This window comes from Salmo salar, chromosome ssa17 (assembly GCF_905237065.1).
Source record: "Salmo salar chromosome ssa17, Ssal_v3.1, whole genome shotgun sequence".
Classification (NCBI taxonomy): domain Eukaryota; kingdom Metazoa; phylum Chordata; class Actinopteri; order Salmoniformes; family Salmonidae; genus Salmo; species Salmo salar.
This window is the reverse complement of record NC_059458.1, coordinates 54,094,833-54,112,266: the sequence shown is the minus strand read 5'-3', so window position 1 is coordinate 54,112,266 and position 17,434 is coordinate 54,094,833. Positions and strand designations below refer to the sequence as shown.

General features: G+C 46.4%; 1 non-coding gene across 1 annotated transcript; it reads left to right on the top strand.

Moving 5' to 3' along the window:
- Window positions 1-353: 353 nt before the first annotated feature.
- LOC106576078 (uncharacterized) lies at window positions 354-13,686 on the top strand. The gene is made up of 5 exons (XR_006760115.1): window positions 354-1,202; window positions 10,234-10,425; window positions 10,721-10,877; window positions 11,464-11,643; window positions 11,797-13,686. It is a non-coding gene; the product is annotated as an uncharacterized protein (transcript).
- The last annotated feature ends 3,748 nt before the right edge of the window (window positions 13,687-17,434 follow it).

The following is a 17,434-nucleotide window of genomic DNA, read 5'->3' as shown; positions in this document are numbered from 1 at the left end:
CTTTTAGTTTCCTCCATCCTAACCCATCTCCCTGAGATCCGTTGGAGATGGGAATTGTGACTTTGCATCTTTACAGTGTGTTCTTACTTGAAACAGGCACAGTATCATTTTAATGTCATTATCGGTGTACTGAGCATACTGCAGCGCTCAGTGTCCTGTTCTATGCTTTGTCCCAGAGGTGATGCTGGCCGATGCTCTTGGCTGCTTATGCAGTTTTCTCAATACTGCAAACTGTTATTTTTTTCGCACGGATCCACTTACCTATGAAACATGCTCTCTCTCTCTCTCTCTCTCTCTCTCTCTCTCTCTCTCTCTCTCTCTCTCACTCAGCCCTGGGATGAAGAGAGGGAGGGTGGGAGGAAAGGGGGGAAGAGAGAGAGAGGGAGAGAGAGAATATCAGGATTTAAGAGTGCATGAATTACCGCTCTACATCGGGTTACGTAAGAGCTGCCGTCAGAACAGGGGATCACAGGGAGCAGAGAGAGAGGGAAAGCAGAGAGGAAATCAGAGAGAGAGAGAGAAGGGACAGAGGCAGAGAGTAAAGAGAGAGAGAAGAGGGAGAAAGATAGAGAGAAAGGCAGGAAACAGAGAGAAAAAGCAGTGAGCAGAGATTGCAGGGACAGGCAGATTACAGAGAGGCTACGATCCACAGCACACCAGCGACATGGGCAACACACAGACCTCTTTGTGTCCACTGAGGGAGTGAAGAGACGAGACGAGGACTGGGAAGAGGACAGGACACTGCGAGAGGAAGTGATTTGAAGAACAACTGTGTTTCTGCAGCTTTTGCTGGGACACCTTGAGTGGCGGAACGGTAAGGGACCAGCTGTGAGTGTCATCTGGCCATGAGAGAGTGAGGGAGAAAGGACATCTACTGCCACTGAGGACATCTTGGTATCTTCCTCTCCTGCCTGTCCCCATGTCTAGAGGAGGGAGGCCCCCGGGTGGGTGGGCCCTGATGTGGCCCCTGACATATGCACTGGCCCTGGCTGCATGCTCGTCGGTCAGCCCCCTCCTCCAAGAGACCACCTCGGATCCTCCCATTGCTACAGAGACACAGACTGAAGTACGGACACAGCCAGACCATCAGACAGAGGCACAGACTGTGGCACAGACACAGACAGAACTACAGACACAGCCTAAGCTACAGACTGAGTCACCAACAGAGTTAGAGTCACAGGCAGCTACCAGTAACCACACAGGTGAGTCAGAGTTCTCCTGGACTGATGTCTAATACTGCTACAAACTAATACTACAGACAAACTTGTGTTATGTTTGTGGTGTGTACTACTACAGTGTTTATGCTTGCAGGTGCAAGTGAAACTGTAGTGTAAGTAGGCCTATGTTGTTGCTTGTTTGTCCGCATGTGTATGTCTAAAAGTTTCCCTATCTGTACACAGAATGGCGGTTTCAGCCGTCATATGAGAGCTTGAGTAGTGTGCAGGTGTTATTGACTTGTCTAAACGTTATTAGAATCCAATATGAAGCAGTTCAGACTCAGAACTTCCTAATTAGAGCCTGGGGGGTTCGTGGCTTCAGATCCTGTGGTTGTGATGTCTCATTATGTCCACTGTTCAGCTGCACTGCCTAAAGAGAAATCAGCAAGATGCCATTATGGTGCTGCTGTGTGCATGAGTTAGCGGGGCATCCCATGCTCTCTCTCTCTCTCTCTCTCTCTCTCTCTCTCTCTTTGTCTGTTTCTCTTTCTCTCTCTCTGTCTCTCTCTCTTTCTGTCTCTCTCCCTCTCTCTCTCTCTCGCTCTCTTTGTCTGTTTCTCTTTCTCTCTCTCTGTCTCTTTCTCTCTCTCTCTCTCTCTCTTTCTGTCTTTCTCTCTCGCTCTCTTTGTCTCTCTCTCTTTCTGTCTCTCTCTCTCTTTCTGTCTCTCTCTCTCTCTCCCTAGCTCTGTCTCTGTCTCTCCCTTTCTTTCTCTCTCTCTCTCTCTCTCTCCCTCTCTCTCTCTCTAGCTCTGTCTGTCTCTCCTTCTCTTTCTCTCTCTCTCTCTTTTTGTCTATTTCTCTCTCTCGCTCTCTTTCTCTGTCTCTCTCTCTCTTTCTCTCTTTCTCTCTCTCTCGCTCTCTTTGTCTGTTTCTCTCTCTCTCTCTCGCTCTCATTGCCTCTCTCTCTCTGTCTCTCTCTCTCTTTCTGTCTTTCTCTCTCTCTTGCTCTCTCTCTCTGTCTCGCTCTCTCTCTCTCACACACTAATACACAGTCCCACCACCACCCGCACGTGCATGGCATAAACACGTGCATACACACAGACAGAAATGGACACACACTAACCACAACGATGCAAATCTCCTTAAAGGTTTAAAAAAAACGCACAGTTGGTTTCATAACAGCAGCTTTCTCTCTCTCTCTCTTTCTCTCTCTCTCTCTCTCTCTCACTCACTCTCCCCGTGGGAATACATATTTAATATTAGATCCCGCTGGTCAACAGCACACTTACCCTCAGCCCTCTCTTCTCTATGCCTCAGAATTCTCTTTCTGGGTAGAATCCTGAGCAGCTCCCATGTGACTAGACTGCCCTGGTCCCTACCAGTACACTCTGTAAACGGCATATTGATATTGCCATTAGGGGGTCAATGGTAGTGATAGATTTGTAGTTTTATCTCCCTACTTTATCTCCCTTTTCCATTCCGTTAGTTGTTTTGCTAGCAGGGGAGAGTGTGTATACTGCAGTTGTGGCACAGGAATGGGCAACAATTACAAAATTCAATTACGAAATACCATAAAGATCAATGTATCAAAATAAACGACAAAATCCTTGTATTTTGTAAAGTATTTTATTTTAAAATACAAAAATGCCAGGCCGAACAGCAGGAACATTCTCACTAACGGTTACAAAAACATTTTATTTGTGTAACGGTCGTCGTACGAAGTGGACCAAGGCGCAGCGGGTTGAGTGCTCATAATGACTTTTATTGAACACAAAACAAGAAAATGATCGAACGAACAGGATTGCATGCTAAAACACACAGCTATGCAAACACAACTTCCCACAAAGGGACAGGTGAAACAGGGCTACCTAAGTATGACTCTCAATCAGCAATAACGATGTACAGCTGTTCCTGATTGAGAGCCTTACCAGGCCAACACAAAGAAATACACAACATAGAAAACCATAGAAATACAAAACAAGAACATTACCCAAAAACCCCGGGAACACATAAATCAAACACCCCTCTTACATAAATACATATCCCATAAACCCCGAACCACATAAAACAAATACCCCCTGCCACGTCATGACCAAACTACAATAACCAATAACCCCTTGTACTGGTCAGGACGTGACAATTTGCTATGACTGTGATATGTTCTTGTTTATCTTCCTTAGTTGAATACACTGACTGTAAGTTATTCTGGATAAGAGTGTCAGCTAAATGACCAAAATGTAAATGTACAGTATATGAACATACCAAAATGAACTGCAAAGCAGTATTGACCTTGTTTTGGGACAGAGCTCATTAGAATAATACTCAGCATGCTATGCAATTGTTCATTTTTACATTACATGTATATTTAGTTTATTTTGCAGATGCTCTTATCACACCACAGTGCCATCAGACTTCTGATACCAATGCAGGGTGCAGTGGTGTAAAGTACAAATACTTTAAAGTACTACTTAAGTAGTTTTTTGGGGTATCTGTACTTCACTATTTATATTTTTGACAACTTTTTACTTTTTTTTTTACGACATTCCTAAAGAAAATAATTTACTTTTTACTCCATGCATTTTCCCTGACACCCAAAAGTACTTGTTACATTTTGAATGCTTAGCAGGACAGGAAAATGGTCACTCACTTATCAAGAGAACATCCCTGGTCATCCCTACTGCCTCTGATCTGGTATATTCGTTAAACACACATGCTTGGTTTGTAAATGATGTCTGAATGTTGGAGTGTGACCTGGCTATGCGTAAAGATAATGGTAGCGTCTGTTTTGCTGAATATAAGAAATTTGCAATGATTTACTTTTACTTTGATACTTCAGTATATTTTAGCAATTACATTTACTTTCGATACTGAAGTATATTTCAAACCAAATACTCAAGTACTGTTTCACTTTTACTTGAGTCAATTTCTATGAAGGTATCTTTACTTTTACTCACGTATGACAATTGGGTACTTTTCCCACCACTGGCAGGGTGAAAAGGGGCTACAAAATTGTAAACCACTTAAATGTTTCTTATAGAAAAGTATTTTGAAAATACAAATTACAGCTCTCGACAACTATCTTGTTTCAAAATACTGTACATTAGAGTGTAATTCGCCCAGAGGGTTAATGGACAGAGAGTTAATGGAACTGTTTCTCTGAACCATGTTCCACAGCTGAAACAATGCAGACATTCTAACTGGGGAGCTCTAGCTGCCGTCAGTCTGTCCAGCAGCCTCTGCTGGCACACAACCAGTCCTCATATTACTGGTCACTGCATGGTCAGAAGACCCGAGCTATGTTTAACCAATACGTCCAGCTTTCACAAGGCACAGGTCCAGCCCTTAACAGAGAGAGAGAGGGATAGGTGGAGTGAGGAAGGGAGCGAGAAGACAAACATAGTTCTCGAGATAAAGTTAACGCCGGTTATTGTTAGAGGGAAAGTGCAGCACCCGGAACACCATCTCTCCTCTCGTCCCTCCATTCGTTCTTAAAAAAAAAAAAAAACAGAGAGAGAGTGAGAATGAGACACCCCAGTGGTTCTCAATCCTGGTCCTGGGGACCCAAAGGGGTGCACATTTTTGGGTTTTTGCCCTAGCTCTACACACCTGACTCAAATCATCAAAGCCTTTTGATGAGTTGATCATTTGAATCAGCTGTGTAGAGCTAGGGCAAAAAACAAAAACGTGAACCCGTTTGGGTCCCCAGGACCAGGATTGAGAACCAGTGAGATACACACATCAAGGGCTCTCATCTAGAACTCAGCGAGGACTCAGAGAAATAGAGAGTTCTACAGTGAAGGAGGGCAGCACCTTGTTTTCACTCATCCCTGTCATTCCTCTATCCTTACCTCACCCCTCTCACGCTACGGGGAGTGTTAAGGGGATTCGATCATTGGCCATGTCAGAGAGTAACGGAGAGAGACCACAGGAATAGACTGCTGCTACCTCACCCTCTGATGGAGAGAAGGATGAGATGGATGAGAGAGCGAGAGAGAGAGAGAGAGAGAGAGAGAGAGAGCACAGTCAGCCTATGACGTCGGTCAGTGTGGGAGTTGGACGGTTTACTACAGAGAGGTATCCCTGACAGACAGAGAGAGAAATAGGATAGATAGAGGGGGGAGAAAAGGAGAGAGAGAACACAAACATAAGAGGGCAGTTTGTTTAGCAAAAGGCTGACTGTCTGAAACAAAAGACAGTAGAACACCAGGCTAATCAGGTGGTTTAGCCTCCATCCCTGCAGGTATTAGGTCAATAGGGGTTACTCAGCTTCAGGGTTGCTAACCCACATGAAAAAACATTACAGTTTACTATAGAATACTACAGTACTTACACTGTAGTATCCCTCGATCATGCGCAATATTTACTATAGAATGTTGTAGTATTCTGTAGAATACTACAGTAAATACTGCAGTATTATCCACATAACAAACATCACAACCCAGAAATAACATTACAACTCAGCATCAGTACTGCTCTCTGCTGGATCGATTTTTATTGGTTCATTGGTTCATTGGGATCCCCATTCGCTTTTGCCGAAGCAGCATGAAAAAATACTACAGTAATGTCTGCAACAACACTACAGTAAAAACTACAGTATACTACAGTCTGCAAAAAAACACTACAATAAATACTATAGTATTTATACCATAGTATAGTATAGTTATTTTTTATGCTGGAAATCCCGGTAACTTTCCCCAAAATCCAGAAATCCTGTTTGAAGGATTCCGGATTCACTGCTTATTCCCCTCTGTTTAGGGAATCTTCCGACTGGGATTTCTGGAAAACCTGGGAATTTGGGGAAAGTTACTGCAAGTTTTCAACCCTAATTCAGATGGAGGGATGATGCAATGTTAGAGAAGTGATAATATCTAGATTACAGAGGTTGTTGTGGCCTCTGGGATGTGTAATATGCCAGGTGGCCCAGCAGCCTTCTCTGCCTTGCTGCAGGGCAACACAGGGAGTGTATGGTCTTTAGTGAAGCAGCTCTGAGCGAAGAGTGAGTGAGTGAGTGAGTGAGTGAGTGAGTGAGTGAGTGAGTGAGTGAGTGAGTGAGTGAGTGAGTGTGTGTGTGTGTGTGTGTGTGTGTGTGTGTGTGTGTGTGTGTGTGTGTGTGTGTGTGTGTGTGTGCGTGCGTGCGTGCGTGTGTGTGTTTTTGTGTGTGGATGAATCTTTAATGTGGGCCTAATCTTTATTTAATCAGGCACTATTCTGAGCGCCTATCTGTCAGGACCCTGAGGCGGAGAAATAGAGAGGGAGAGAGGGAACATCAAGAAGAGAGAAGAAAGGGGCAGTTGTTATGTTGTGAGAGTCAGGTGGCCAGGTTGGTTGCTGGCAGCCCACGGTATTGCCATGCCAGCAAAGCCCTGTGAATGGCGGCCCACTGGAGATAAGCTGATCAGAATGAGACAGACCCAACATTCACCCAGCAGCCAAACCCAGCAGTCTAACACGACAATAGAACTAGTACTCTAATGGCAGTCCAAAGTCCAGTCCACAAGATATTGAAGTGGAAGGGGTATTTTCTGAGCTGCGCAGGGAACATCCCAATAACACATTGATCTGTAGGTCCACTAATATAGACTTAAGCTCAGTAGACTAACACAATCTTGAGCTGTGCAGACAACCCGGGTCCAATACTTGTGTGTGTGTGTGTGTGTGTGTGTGTGTGTGTGTGTGTGTGTGTGTGTGTGTTGGGAGGGGAGGGGAGGCTTAGGGGCTGCATTCCTGATTAAACTCTATGATGACTCAGGTCTAAGCTTGGCTGGTGTGTATGTACGTGTATGCATGCTTTTGTGTGTGTGTGTGTGTGTGTGTGTGTGTGTGTGTGTGTGTGTGTGTGTGTGTGTGTGTGTGTGTGTGTGTGTGTGTGTGTGTGTGTGTGTGTGTGTGTGTGTGTGTGTGTGTGTCTGTCTGTGTATTTGTGGGTATCAGGGCATGAATATATGCAAGCAGATGCTGCATGGTGATGCAGATTCCGTCCTATGTTGGAAAATGAACTGCCGTGGACCCTCTGCACGCATGTCTGGCATATTGTTACTCACATGTTTGTATGTGTGCCTGTCTTGGCTTTTATGCAGGTGTGTGTGTGTGTGTGTGTGTGTGTGTGTGTGTGTGTGTGTGTGTGTGTGTGTGTGTGTGTGTGTGTGTGTGTGTGTGTGTGTCTTTTTTGGGAAAAGAGAGAGAGAGAGTAAAGCCCTAGTGAAGTAGTATCAACATCCTTCATCCCCTCGTGGCTAGCTCTCTCTCTCTCTCTCTCTCTCTCTCTCTCTCTCTCTCTCTCTCTCTCTCTCTCTCTCTCTCTCTCTCTCTCTCTCTCTCTCTCTCAGCCCCCCTCTCTCTCTGCACCGCTGCAGAACAAAAAATCCTCCCATCTGTCATATCTAATCAGCAGACAGCAGCCTGCATGCTTTCAGGGTCTTAGACCACTAAAAACCTCACAACACATAAATAACATTACAACTCAGCATCAGTACTGCTCTCTGCTGGATCGCTTGTTTATTGGTTTATTGGTTCATTGGGATCCCCATTAGCTTTTGCCGAAACAGCAACTATTTTTCCTGGGGTCCACAAAGAAAACATAAAACATGATGTTGTGTCTCTAGTATGGTTAAATGAGATGACCTGCTATTTTCCAATCGATTACCTAACGTTTCATTATTTGATTAAATTAATCAGGCAATAACTAACTCATTAGGAGTCTGAGGCTGTCACGACTTCCACCGAAGTCGGTCCCTCTCCTTGTTCGGGTGGTGTTCGGCGGTCGACGTCACCGGCCTTCTAGCCACCGCCGATCCACTTTTCATTTTCCATTTGTTTTGTCTTTGTTTTACACACCTGATTTCAATCCCACAATTACTGTTTCATTATTTAACCCTCTGTTCCCCCATGGGTTTTTGTGAGTGATTGTTTATTGTATTTTCGGTCTCTCGTGGTGTGCGTGTATTTGTTACTTTGTATATTTGACATTTTGAGTAAAAGTACGTTGATTACTCATATCTGCTGTCCTGCGCCTGACTCTCTACACCAGCCACACATAGGACTCATTACAGAGGCACCGCGGAAGCATTAGTTTATATAGAGCGGCTATCTCCCGAATCCACTCTTAAAGATATGAAGATCTTTTATATCAATAGCAGTCAGTCATGAATTATTCTTTACCTTCCATCAGTCTCATCTGAATGTCGTAAAATATTTGGTCATCTGCACGAACCCTAGCATAAATTATGAATCAGCAATATACAAATTGGCTTAATTATTTATTTACTAACTAACTAAATAATCACAGAAATACATAACAAACAGTAGATATTGGTTACTAACAATGATAGAAAAGTCCCTAGTGGGCTAAGCCGATATGACAGCTTGATAGACAAAAGGAAAGGGGACTGGCACGTGCACTCTAACCAACAGCTTGCAGATACAGTGCAGGTATAGCCTGCTACATGATGAGATTATTATGGACAGAAGATCGAGATTATTTGTATTTGTCAAACGGCAGCCAATCGTCTATGATCGTGTCTCCAGAATAAGACCCTCAATATTTATTGGAAATGAGCATCATGCCAATCAATTTGCACTTTCACCACCCTGGGAAGTTCATCATGACCTATGTAATCTGTAGCCTAATAAACTGCATGCTTCCCCGAGTCGTAGTGGGAGGACCACACAATATATCATCGCGTGACTCCAGGTTTACTTCCATATGATGGTTATTATATCAGTATTTGTGCATAAAGGCATTTCCACCGCCATTTCTTGCATAATTAATTGTACCGACACAAAAAGATCCCACCTTGTCTAGCGTATTTTGTTTTGTCGACATTTGGAAAGTTTACCGACAAATTTGCTGTTTCCATCAGGCCTGTCGTGACATTTCTTATCCTACGTACTTTACTTGCATAAAAAGTCTGGATGGAAACCTGGTTACTGATATACAAGAACAGTCTCACAAATGTAAAATACAATGATATACAAACAATACAACTAAAGAATAATGTGTGTGTAGATTGTTTGTGTTGGAGTGTGATAGTGTGTGTGTGTGTGTGTGTGTGTGTGTGTGTGTGTGTGTGTGTGTGTGTGTGTGTGTGTGTGTGTGTGTGTGTGTGTGTGTGTGTGTGTGTGTGTGTGTGTGTGTGTGTGTGTGTGTGTGTGTGTGTGTGTGTGTGTGTCATTTCACAGTCCATAAAGAGCTGTTGTTTTTTGTTGCTCTATTTTGAGCCAGCCGTAGCTTTGTTAGGTCTTTCTTTGCTGCACTTGACCATATTACCGGACAGTAATCAATAAGGGACGAGACCAGAGCCTGAACAACTAGTACAGTTGATTTGTCAAAAACGCAGAACATATTTTAATAACAGACATACCGCTCCCCATCTTCACAGCAACTTTGTCAATATGACTTGATCATGATAAATGACCATCCGATGTTATACCTAGGAGTTTAGCTTCCTCAACTTGTTCAATGGTCACACCCTTTACGAACAACTCCAGCTGAGGTGTAGGTCTTAGAGAATGCATTGAACCAAATACAGCGTTTTTAGTTTTAGATGTATTTAAGACCAGTTTATTATTAATTACAGTCGTTGTCAGAATGGGTAACACCTTATTTACATTTTCAGTGAGATCACTGGCTTTGGGTGCTGACATGTAGAATGTGGAATCATCCGCATACATAGTCATTCTAGCTTCGTGTAAGACCAGTGTCAAATCATTTGTAAAAATAGAGAAGAGTAATGGCCCAAGGCAACTGTACTGTACATATCTGATGTTAGAGGAGCTTCCATTGAAGAACACTCTCTGGGTTCTGTTGTGTATTTACAGAGAATGACCTCGACACCCCTCTCTTTGAAACATCTATTTTCCTCAATCTCTTTCTCTCTCTCTGCCTTCTTTCTATAAACAGCAAATTAAACTGTGTAAAATGTACTCTGCGAGCTTTAGATTGAACACCTCTTGAGAGTGTATACCTTATGCTAGATATGAATATCAGTAATAAATGCAAATCCAAATATTCTAAACCCTTCCTCTTGATCTGCTTCTGTAATTCTCATATTCACTCTCTATCTCCCACTCTCCCCAGGTCTGTTGTGTGTGTCCGTGCTTCCCCCGAGGCGCGGGTCATTCTATGTGGAGCATGGGACAGGGGTGTCGGTGGGTACAGTGCTGGCCTTCTGGTGTAGGGAGGGCTACCAGCTGGTGGGCAGTGATAAGATCTCCTGCAGCGTCTGGGCAGGCAAACCCCAGTGGAGCAACTTCCTGCCAGTCTGTGAGGGTGAGACAACACAGCTGGTCCAATCCCTAGCTAGCTCCCAGCCTCTTCTCCTATTCTGTGCCCATTTCACCTAGCTCATACCCTCCTTCCCTAGCTCCCTTCTCCTAGCTGCGACACATTTCTCCTACCCTCTTTTCCTAGCTCCCTACTCCTAGCTCCCTACTCCTAGCTCCCACCCCTGCAGTGATCACAGATCTTAAAAAATATATCTGAAGCAACATGATAGGTGAAAGTAATTTGTCAGAGACTCAGTACTGGACTGAATTGACTTTCCCTTGATCTGCCTTCCCCTCAGCCATATCGATGCCAGAGGACCGGGGTCTGCGCGTGGCCGTGTTGGCCTCAGTGGTCAGTGGCATCGTCATCCTGGCAATGTCTCTCTCCTTCATCATCTGCTGCCTGCAGGAACGCATTGGGAAGGACAGGGCCACCAGGAGGGACGGCAGGAGCAGGTACACACAAACACACCCACGCGCGTTCATAGGCGCAAGCAAGCACACACACACACACACACACACAGACACGCGCACATTTGAAATGCTTTATTTGAATCCACAAATCACGTATCACATTACAGTCGAGAAGGATTCAAACATTTCATAAGTCATGGCTATATCGACACTTGTGGATACAGAAAGCACCTTAGCCATACAATAAGGCTGCCCATGACCACTGACACAGAGCAGTACCTCGCTAGATGCTTTGCCTTTGTGCGATGCAGGCCTGCAATCTGAACGCACGTACCGTCAACCTGGCCGAGACTCCTAAATATCAGCACTACAAGTTTGCACTGATAACCAAGGCTGTTCAGGCGTGACACGAGGGTCTGGTATTTCAGCAACTTGGCAGTAAATTCCTGCTCCATGTAGGAGGCCATGAGCACCTCCCACAACAACAATATGTGGCATATTTGGTATATAAGAAAATGAATATCCACACACACGCACGCACGCACAAGCACGCACGCTCCGAACCTTTTACCGGAAAGAGGAGACAGAGGTGATAGTGATGGAGATGATGATAACCACCTCTCTCCAGGCGTAGAGACGCGCAGTCTCGGCGTAGTGAGTGCTGGCTGGAGAGAGAGGAGGGGGACTGGGACACGTTCCCCCCTCCTAAGATCTTCCACCTGTCACAGCGGCCGGACCTCCGGCTGGCTGCAGAAAGCCCTGTCTACCTGGGGGGCATGGCCGGCTTCGACAACCGTGGATACCAGAGGTGAGAACCTGAGATCTACTGTATGAACCTAAACGAGTTGTAAATATCAATTGAAACCTGCTATAGTATGCACCTTTTATAGACACCTAATATATTGGTTTGTTTCCACTGATTCTAAGGTCTCCCTCTCGCTCTCTCTCTCTCTCTCTCTAGGAGTCAGGAGAGCCTACTGAAGGCCCCGCTTCCTGGTCTGTTCCGGGCAGAGTCAGATCATCTACCCCCACCTAGTGCTCCAGAGAGTCCCCACCCCCACCGCCCCAACTGCCCCTGTCTACCTCCACAACATGCCCTCCAACTCTGCCTCCAACTCCGGATGTGCTCCCTCACAGCCACACCACATGCCCCCATATCCTACCCCGCAGTATCCTATCCACAACTCCACCCCCCAGCGAGTTCCATGGCAAATGCAGCCCCATTGAACTGTCACTGTCCCCTCGCTCTCTCCCTCTCTGGAGGTCAAGGGTCAATGAGGAAGGATCAAATAACACACTATTCCCTAATAAGTGCGCTACGTTTGAGCAGAGCCCCATGCAGCTAACCTCATACAAGTTTTGGTCAAAAGTAATGTACTACATCGGGAATAAGGTGTTATTTGTGATTTGAGAACAGCCCTCAGACCCCTGTCAGCAAGATGCTTCTACTACTGCAAGAATGGCTGGATGGGACACGTGTTACTGTATATACTGTATGATATGGACTGACAGACAGAGAGACCAGAGGGTCTTTTCCAGCACTTTCTGACTCCTTGCCTCTTCTCTCACTGAGGAAGCCCTGTCTACTGTTTCTAGTGTATCTCTACACGGCAGAGGAGGTTTTTCTATCTCTACCATTCTCTCTGTGTCTCCTGTCAAGGCTTTTGTTAATTTTGTGGTGTCCACCATTTTCAGAAGAGCTAACTTCCTATTAGTCTTCTGATTGGTCAAAGTCACCCTCAGACCGGGCCTATCAGGACACATCCACTTGTTGATGTCACTGACTGAAGACTGTGAGATGTTGTTGGGCGGTGGTCACCAAGTCGCCACCGACCAAAGAAGAAATGGACTTAGCTGAGGAAAGTGGATACAGAAATCATCCCCAATACCATGTATGGGTGTATAATATATTATTCTTATAGGTCTTCTTAATAGTCAAAATCATGTTTTTCATGAAATTGGATGATATTTGGATGAAAGTATGATGACCAAAGTATGAAAAATGACTGTTTCGTCTACATTGATAATGTTTGGATTCTTGGATTCAGGAAGCGGGATTATTAAGGGGATAGGGTGACATCACCCTAACTCTCTCATTTTAATACACCAATGGTAACATGATATTCTCTTACCTAATTTAAATACGTACCGCCTTGTAACCAGCATGGAAGAAAGAAAGCGTGTTTGCAGAGGGGCGTGGTTAATATAGCTAGATAGCTACTCTACTGGTTTTAGCTAGTCACTGGCTAGCTAGGTCCTCAGCCAGCGTGGAACTAAAGGGGGGACAGGTCGTTCAAAACTCTGACACAGTTGTCATGTCAACACATCCGTCAGTGCTGGTGTGAACCGCAGCACCAGAAACATGCCAAACGGGAGATGTATGAAACAAATACGTATATCATTGAGGCAATTTCAATGTTGTTTGAGTAGCTTTGTGTATCACTTCCTGGTAGTTAGCCATGAAAGAAAAAGTAATTTTCAAAAATGTTGAGCATTTATATCCCAAAATAATATAATGGGGGATATTTTTGTCACTCAAAAGGTTATTTTACATGGGAATCAGAATGACTGTTCAGGACAAGTTCACCCATTATTTTCCCCCATTTGTTCTAAAGTTTTGCACTAAAACTTTGGAGAGCTCCTTACCTGTTGTTGAAGTCTTTGTCGTGCGTTTTTCTACGCTGATAGGAGACTTGGAACAGTCACACCAACTAACCTGCACTTTATGGATTTTACTGACGAGCTGGCAATAGCAATTGCAAGAACCTTGCACTGACTATTCCCGCAATATGTTTGTATGAAAAATGGTTTCTACCTGAAAACTGATTAAAGATATTTTTGTTTAGTTGAATGTAGTGTTCTGGGAGTATTTTTGTCTCAACATGACCCTTATTTCCATAGCAATGTGCCTTATCCATCAACTGTCATTTCTGTACCCTCCAGCAGGGGGAGACCTTTCACAGCCGATCAGTCCCATAGAAAATGCTGACGTGCTCTGAACCAGCGTTTCTCTCTGTTCTGGGGACCCCAAAGTATGCACCTTTTGGTTTTTGCCCTAGCACTACTCACAGCTGATTCAAATCATCAAGGCTTGATGAAACATTGATTCCATGAATCAGCTGTGTAGTGTTAGGCCAATTGTGGACCCCTCCTGTATAATGATGGGTGAAATGTGAACAGTAGTTATATCCATCAAAAGATTGGGGTGGGGGGGCGTTCTCGTCCTGGAAAACTATCCTCAACTCTTCTACTACTCCAGCTGTCTCAACTACAACCGAAGAGGAATGTCCACGTGGACTGGAAAGGATCTGGAAGGACCTCACAGAACATAAGGATGGACGTTGAGGATGGAGGGTTGAGGATGGACGGTTGAGGATGGAGGGTTGAGGATGGCGGGTTGAGGATGGAGGGTTGAGGATGGAGGTTGAGGATGGCGGTTGAGGATGGAGGGTTGAGGATGGAGGTTGAGGATGGAGGGTTGAGGATGGAGGGTTGAGGATGGAGGTTGAGGATGGCGGTTGAGGATGGAGGTTGAGGATGAAGGGTTGAGGATGGAGATTTGAGGATGGAGGGTTGAGGATGGTGGTTGAGGATGGAGGGTTAAGGATGGCGGTTGAGGATGGAGGGTTGAGGATGGCGGTTGCGGATGGAGATTTGAGGATGGCGTTTGAGGATGGCAATTAGTTTGGTACTAACTTTTTTCTAGCACTGAATGTTTTGAAGGTTTTACTTGTGACGATCATGCTATGTGCTTGTTTTATCCATAGAAATAGATTCTAAATCGATTCTATTTCTATGCTTTTACCTTTCCCAGATTGATATGCTTGTCGTACATGGCTCTGTAGTAGGCTATAGATTACTAAATGTTGTACTGTGAGCCTCAGGTTCTAGATGACTACTGTGATTGTGTGGTGCTAGTTGACTAACACCTGTGAATGTCTCAGATTCGGGGTCTGAACCTGGCTCTACTGGACCTGCTCTACCTGCTCCTGAAGCCCATAGCCATCTACACCAACTTCATCAGCCGCCCAGGGCCCCTTTTTTCTCCAGGCAAGGCCATCACCATCCTCAACTTGGTGGGCTGCCCCATCCTCCTGGCCTGCATGTGTGTGGAGCGTTACCATGCTGCAGCGTAACCCGTCCTCTACCTGCATCTGGGGAAGTGGGAGTACCGGCTGGCCGTCTGCGGCCTGCTGGGGGCCATCCCCCCGAGTCTGGTCATCCTCACGGGCTTCACGGAACTCAAGGACATCCTCAGCTCGCCGCTGTCATCTCCGTCCTCTTCCTGCTAACGCTGGGCTGTCTAGGGGGCAAGGTCTGGACGCAATGGAAACCGAGCCCCGCCCAGAGTCAGACCCAGGGAGAGACAACTTTGTCTCTGAAGAGGAGGGCCCTGAAGAATGCGCTAGCTGTCCTGGAGCCCACCGCGGTGGCGTATCTTCTGGTTCTAGTGCTCTTCGTGCTCTTTTTCCTCATGGAGTCTACAAAGCTGGATACAAAGTTGTGCAATGTTATGAAGATGATGATTTGCTTCCCCAGCTTTGGCAGCTACATTGGTCCCATGTTCTACCTAGCCAGAGCCAGGCAGCTTTAGATGGGGTGTTTCTGGAGAAGAGGGGGGAGGAAGGCAGAGAAGACAGAGAAGGCAGAGAGCGCAGAGAGGACGGAGAGAGCAGAGAAGGCAGAGAGAGCAGAGAAGATGGAGAGAGCAGAGAAGGCAGAGCACATAGAGAGGACGGAGAGAGCAGAGAAGGCAGAGAGAGCAGAGAGGACGGAGAGAGCAGAGAGAGCAGAGAGGATGGAGAGAGCAGAGAAGACGGAGAGAGCAGAGAAGGCAGAGAGAGCAGAGAAGACGGGGAGGGCAGAGAAGGCAGAGAGAGCAGTCTGAGATAGCAGGGAAGACGGAGAGAGCAGAGAAGACAGAGAGAGCAGAGAAGGCGGAGAGAGCAGAGAAGGCAGAGAGAGCAGAGAAGGCGGAGAGAGCAGAGAAGGCAGAGAGAGCAGACGGAGATAGCAGAGAAGACGGAGAGAGCAGAGAAGACAGAGAGAGCAGAGAAGGCGGAGAGAGCAGAGAAGGCAGAGAGAGCAGAGAAGGCAGAGAGAGCAGACGGAGATAGCAGAGAAGACGGAGAGAGCAGAGAAGACAGAGAGAGCAGAGAAGGCGGAGAGAGCAGAGAAGGCAGAGAGAGCAGACGGAGATAGCAGAGAAGACGGAGAGAGCAGAGAAGACAGAGAGAGCAGAGAAGGCAGAGAGAGCAGACGGAGATAGCAGAGAAGGCAGAGAGAGCAGACGGAGAGAGCAGAGAAGACGGAGAGAGCAGAGAAGACAGAGAGAGCAGAGAAGGCAGAGAGAGCAGACGGAGATAGCAGAGAAGGCAGAGCGAGCAGACGGAGATAGCAGAGAAGGCAGAGAGAGCAGACGGAGATAGCAGAGAAGGCGGAGAGAGCAGAGAAGGCAGAGAGAGCAGACGGAGATAGCAGAGAAGACGGAGAGAGCAGAGAAGACAGAGAGAGCAGAGAAGGCAGAGAGAGCAGACGGAGATAGCAGAGAAGGCAGAGAGAGCAGACAGAGAGAGCAGAGAAGACAGAGGGAGCAGACGGAGATAGCAGAGAAGGCAGAGAGAGCAGAGAGGACGGAGAGAGCAGAGAGAGCAGAGAGGATGGAGAGAGCAGAGAAGACGGAGAGAGCAGAGAAGGCAGAGAGAGCAGAGAAGACGGGGAGGGCAGAGAAGGCAGAGAGAGCAGTCTGAGATAGCAGGGAAGACGGAGAGAGCAGAGAAGACAGAGAGAGCAGAGAAGGCGGAGAGAGCAGAGAAGGCAGAGAGAGCAGAGAAGGCGGAGAGAGCAGAGAAGGCAGAGAGAGCAGACGGAGATAGCAGAGAAGACGGAGAGAGCAGAGAAGACAGAGAGAGCAGAGAAGGCGGAGAGAGCAGAGAAGGCAGAGAGAGCAGAGAAGGCAGAAAGAGCAGACGGAGATAGCAGAGAAGACGGAGAGAGCAGAGAAGACAGAGAGAGCAGAGAAGGCGGAGAGAGCAGAGAAGGCAGAGAGAGCAGACGGAGATAGCAGAGAAGACGGAGAGAGCAGAGAAGACAGAGAGAGCAGAGAAGGCAGAGAGAGCAGACGGAGATAGCAGAGAAGGCAGAGAGAGCAGACGGAGAGAGCAGAGAAGACGGAGAGAGCAGAGAAGACAGAGAGAGCAGAGAAGGCAGAGAGAGCAGACGGAGATAGCAGAGAAGGCAGAGCGAGCAGACGGAGATAGCAGAGAAGGCAGAGAGAGCAGACGGAGATAGCAGAGAAGGCGGAGAGAGCAGAGAAGGCAGAGAGAGCAGACGGAGATAGCAGAGAAGACGGAGAGAGCAGAGAAGACAGAGAGAGCAGAGAAGGCAGAGAGAGCAGACGGAGATAGCAGAGAAGGCAGAGAGAGCAGACAGAGAGAGCAGAGAAGACAGAGGGAGCAGACGGAGATAGCAGAGAAGGCAGAGAGAGCAGACGGAGAGAGCAGAGAAGGCAGAGAGAGCAGACAGAGAGAGCAGAGAAGACAGAGGGAGCAGAGAAGACGAAGTGACTAGTTAGAATATACAGGGATGTATCAGAAAAT